Genomic DNA, 6,022 nt, shown 5'->3' with positions numbered 1-6,022 from the left:
AGACAGAGAGAGAGACAGAGAAGAGAGAGAAACAGAGAGAGAGAGAGAGAGAGAGAGAGAGAGAGAGAGAGAGAGAGAGAGGCCACTGGAAAGAGAAATGAGCTTTCCAGCTTTAGATAGCTAATACAGTTTATTAGCTTCAAGCATTGGCTATCTTGCATATGAGTCCATACTTGCTCCAAGCTATATGCATTGTATAGGTGGGAAAGATGACTTTTGAATGATGAAAATGCCTGCAGGATAGATTAGCTACTATATGCCTGGGAGAAACACTAAGTTCCTGTGTTTCATTGTCTGGCTGGTATGAGATCTACATATGCATTTAAAATCTAATAGGTTTTTGCTTCCAATATTATTTGAGGAGATAGGCTTAAATTTTTATAGCAGTTCATACAGGTCTGTGAATAGGGGAGGTTGCTAAAGGCAACGATATGATGTAAGAAGAAAAGACATTAAGCTGATATTTGAAGAACACTAAAATGTTGATATCAAGAAGATATAAGCCTGACAGATAGAGTATAGGGGTAGAACAGGGATATTTTAATCTAGAAGAGGATTTGGAAAAACATGACGGTCAGCTAGGTCAACTGTAGGTGAGATCGTAAAAAGTGAGTGCTAAAACTTCTATTGGATGTAGCCTCATGGAACCAGTAGTATCACAAAGACACAAGCCAGACCAAAGAGTTTGTTCAGAGAATGGGAGTTAAGAAGCAGACTGTGGCCGGGAGTGAAGCTGTGGACACAGGGGCAGAGAGGGCAAGCACACTCATGCCTCATGCGTACGCATGTGTTTACGTACATGTGTGCTTGCATGTTAGACATTAAATCATAGTTCCTCATTGGTGGGGAAATGAAGGAAGAAAAACTTAAGGAGATACAGCAAAGAGTGGAAATAACTAGTTGTAGGAGCACATGTCCAGAAATCACATGATAATTATAAATCTTGTACTTGTCATCCAGAGGGTGGCCAAGAGGAAACTAGAAGTTGGTACTTCAAGTTAGGAATCAAGGGTTCTGTACTGCCTGTTTCTTAAGCTAATATTATTATTTTTTTGAAAATAAAAAATCAGCCAAAAAGTAAAACATTAGTAATGATATAGAATTTCACTAAACAAAATGATGGAAATTCAACAATGGTTGTTATATTGCATATTGATGCCTCCAAATTAGTTGTTTACATAACAACATGCAAAACTGGATATATATTATAAAAATTAAAAGGAAGGCAGAAAATTAATTAAGCATAAACTGCTCCTTTTAATAGGCCAGCAGAAATTAGCAGTACAATTATCCAAGCTATCCTGTGTATAAGCATATGTATTTCTTTTTTCCTTCCTTCTTTCTTTTCTCTTTTCACTCATCCCAGTTGTTCCTTCCCTTTCAACAATTTATTCCCCTTTCATAGTGTCTGTTTTACCTTATGGATCCTAGTTACACTTTCAGGCTCCTATACTAGGAAGACAATATGATATTTACACATGTAGGTCTGATTTATTTCTCTTTCTTTTTCATAGCTGACTAATACTCCATTGTATAAAAATACTACCTCCTTTTTATCCATTTCTCAGTTGACAGGCATTTGGGTTGTTTCCAAGATTCAGCAATGACAAATTGTACTGCTATAAAACATATAGGACTGTGGTTGTTGTTTTTGATGGCTGTCTCAGATGACATAAATGCCAAAAGCTACAGATCCTTCTCATTCTGCCTTCCATCAGGAACCATCTTCAGCATGCATCTCAGCTATTTTCTGGAGGTCCAGAGCAAGATTAGGGGAACTGAACAGATTGATAATGAAAATATGTATAACATCAGTTATTTAGAATCCCTATGCGAGGGCTGGTCAAATAGCTCAACGAATTAAGGTGCCTGCAAGCAGGTGCTGGGCTGGGGGTTCTATTTCTGGGCCTGCTGTGTCGGCCTTGCCCCCAGTGGCAATGGAGACAGCATGGTGGCGGTACCTGTAATCCCAGCACTTGGGAGGCTGTAAACAGGAGAATCACTATGAGTCGATCAGGTAGTGAGACCCTGAACACCCTGTAGACTCTTCCCTAAGATACAGGAAAAATAACGATAAATAAATAGAATTCTTATGCATTGAACCTTAGCTCAGTTGGTCATAAATAAACTGTTTTCATAAAATGAAAGTGAAGAGTTGGTTAATTTTGATTTTGTGCAACCTGTAATTCATAAAATAGATAAAAATATGATCTGATGTGCAGGACTAAGTTAAGCACCAAAGACTGAAATTTTACCCTTGAACTATATGAATATGAAAAGAGATTCCTTAATGACTCCAAAATATATAAAACAATTAAAGATATTCATTTATTCTACTGAGATTGAATCCAGGGCCTTATCACTGAGTTATGTACATAGCTTATTTTTATTATATATTGGAAACAGGGTCTCAACAAATTTCCAAATTGTCCAAGCTGGACCTAAACTTGTGATCTTCCTACCACTGCCCCTCAGAGTGTTGCGATTACAGGCATGAGCACACCACACCAAGCTCATTCATTTGCTTGCCCATTCAATTTTTGCATTGAATTCTTTTTCATTATTCAGATATATATTGAATACTTATTACTTGCCAAACATTGCTTTGGCCAGTAGGCTCACAATGAAGAAAAAAAAGTAAAATATAGATCCTAACCTTCATCGAGTTGCATTTTAGGGGATTAAAGGTAATAATCAAATATATATATATATATATATATTAACATATCTGATAGTCACTATAAATATTATTATATTAAATCTAAAAATAAAATTTGCAGTTTGGGTAGCCAGACAGATAATTTCTGAAAATTTGATTTATATTTTAGTACAAGTGTGAATTAGTTGTTTCAGGTCAATAGATAAGTATACCTACTCACAATCTGGAACTGTTAAGAACCATGGCTGGTGATACATAGTATTCAAAAAAATTAAGTCTTTCTATAGATCAGCCCTGTAGTTTTGATTAGAATATAGTGAACAGTCAATAAAAACTTCTTGCTAAAGAAACAATGTCTCTTAAACTTAATCAGAAAGAATAAGGAGGAATTGGACATATGAAGAGGGAAGAGTTCCCTAGCCTAATGCAGTTGTATATTGTAAGACAAAAGATATGATTGGATAACAACTTTATGATCCTGAAGGTTAGAAAGCAAGTACATGAGGGCAGGAAGAATAGAATGTCTCCTTAGGAGAAGCCAAATAGCAGGGGAAGATCAAGAGTTAGACAAAAGCATCAGGGTAGTGATCCTTTTTGTCCTTTTTATTCAAGATCATCTTCTAGAAATGTTCTACGGTAGGGCCTGGAGTGAGGTAATTAGATTTGGGATCTACTCTCGGTGAGATAGTAAAATAGTGATTAGCATTTTTAGAAATTTGTATTATCTATGCACCATTTTAATGGATTCTCATTTATTCCTTTATTTAAACTTTGTAACAACATCATAAGCTAAGTAGAATTTGTATACTTTATTTTATAAAAGAAGAAACCAGACTATAAGGAAATAAGTCATACTTCCCATTGAATTTCTAATGCCAGCAGTAATGCCAAACACTACAGTTTCATAAGGGTTATTTTTGAATGCATGGATAATGCAGGATGAGTCAGGCTAGATCCCTACTTTGCTGATTGCAGTTGTATGTACATGAACAGCTCATGGTCTTGTTGTTTATTTGGTGAAATGATGGCAGAATAATCATTCTCAAACTCCAAGTTATGAAGGTCTGAAGATGTTTTTGCTGAAAAATTCTATTGTTCTGATCCACAGTAAAGCCCATAAATTTGCATTTTAATAGGTAAGTATTTCAAGTGTTTTATTCTAAAATGACTCCTGAATAATTTGGAGGTAAAATGAAAGCTGATATTGATAGTCATTAGTACTAGATACAAGAGTCAGAGATAATGGCAGTGACCTAGCCAGTCAAATCAAAGAGGAAGGACAGTGGGGTTTCAGTGCAAATGCAAGCAAATGATCGCTTGAGGCTGAGTCTGCTTACCAGTCCTCCTTATTATTATAGAAGTACATCTTGCTGTTGGAATTATTGATAGTATGAGTTCTATAGATCTTTGTTTGCATATTTAGGTTATATAGCAATAAACTTAACCTGTATCCACTATGGATCAGGAGGTCATGCCCCAATACACACATATAGGTTATAACTATTGGAAACTCAAATTCTTATGGAGTTGAACTGTCTCTAATTGAAAACCAGCGCTCCAGTGAAAGTCAGAGAACTTTCTGCAGTTACCTACCTGCAGCGCATTCTGGTTTTATAATCCAGAACAAGACACTTGGTCTGTTTCCCCTGGAATGTTCTTTGGTTAGGTAGTGCAGCTTGCCTAGTGAGTGCAAGGTACTAATTTTCTTTATTCAGAATTTAAGTATGTAGGTGTCACAACACAACACAACACAACACACAAAACACACACACTCGGCTCATTTATTAAATCAAACGGGAAATGGGAAAGACTGTTAGGGCCAATGTATGACCTATATACAAAATCAACATCCTTTTATTTTCATTTTTTGAGGCTCCAGAAGGCTTAGGTATCTTTTACGTAGCTTCCAGGGAAATATAAATAAGCGTACAACAGATTAAAATCAGGTTCTGAGAAGATGTACATTACAAAAAAGTCAGATAATAGTGCATGAAAGAAAACTGAAAACAAATTGAAAAATATTTTAGCACAAAATTGGCAAATACAGATTTAGAGAAATATGAGAAATTTCTTCTTTTTTAAATCCTTGATCTTTTACAAGAATAATGATGCACAGTATTACTACCTAAGGATATGTACTTCTCCTTTCCTCTCCATTAATTTCTCTTTAGGCTCTCTCAGCATCTTTCAGTTACATATTAGAAGGGTAAGAGTAAGATGTCTTTAAGAATCGCTGATGAGAAGATCCTTAAGTATGTGATATAACATTAGGCAATATCATATTCCCACTGATATTGCAAAACTGTTGCCTAATCTTGGCAAAATGCAAGGGGTAACTAGACAAGTATTTATTATTCATGACAAACTTCCAGCGAACTAATTCCGACTTCCCTGGTTAATCAGATCAGTGAATTAGCTTGTGTATCCAGTGAAACAGTTAAATAACTATCCGAAGTACATTCTCAATCGAGATGGGTGGAGGGGGAACAGAAAACCTACAAGCTGCATTTGTATTCTCACATTTTACTTAAATTTAATCAGCTCAAGATATTTTGTGACAAGCCTTAACTGTTTCATAATTTTTTTGGAATAACCTACTTCGATGTACACGGTTTCTAGAAGAGACAATGTTGTGTAGTTAACGTGGAGTAGCAGAAGACGAACGAGGACGGTAAATACCTATTTTCACTAAGGTTGAAAGGACGGAGAATCACACAGACAAGAGAAAAGCCTAGTACTACAGTTTCAGCCACGAAAAAATTTCATCAAAGAAGAAGAAGAAAAAAATCAGTGACCCTGTTACCCCTTTTCAGTTCCTCTAAGTGATTTCAGTGGGCAGCATAGCAACAGTTTCCTTACCGCCGTGCACAAACACTGTTACTTCTGGCTCGAAATGTTTGCTGGGAAGCAAATATTCTCAAGTCAGTAGGTGGTACAGTTCTTGTCAGCCCTGCAGCTTGGCAATTCTAGGTGGCTGGCTGGGAGTGATTAATGGGACAGCCAAGATCCCAACCTCAGGCGACTTCCGTGGGAAGCAGGGATTTAGCAAGGCGTAAAGGCAGAAGATGGCTGGGCACAGAGCCTGTTTCTCCACCACCGCCTTCTTTGCTAGTGCAGTGGTTCCAGCTGCCAGAGGCTTTCTGGTTGCCATGACAACTCTAGGGCTCCCGTAGGAACTTAGAGCAGAGCCTCTAGAAGTTAGGTACCGAACACTGGAGCCCAACAAACGCCGGGGCAAGCAGGCAGGGCAGAGAGAGCAAGGATCACCCACGTAGTATCCCTACAGTGCCTAAGAGCCTTTCCAAGATCGGATTTTTGTATTTATGTTTGAAAAATGATTCCGCTTCTTGTCTGCCATTCTTT

Source organism: Octodon degus, unplaced genomic scaffold (genome assembly GCF_000260255.1).
Source record: "Octodon degus isolate 3935 unplaced genomic scaffold, OctDeg1.0 scaffold00235, whole genome shotgun sequence".
NCBI classification, from domain to species: Eukaryota; Metazoa; Chordata; class Mammalia; order Rodentia; family Octodontidae; genus Octodon; species Octodon degus.
Note: the sequence above shows the minus strand (reverse complement) of the source record.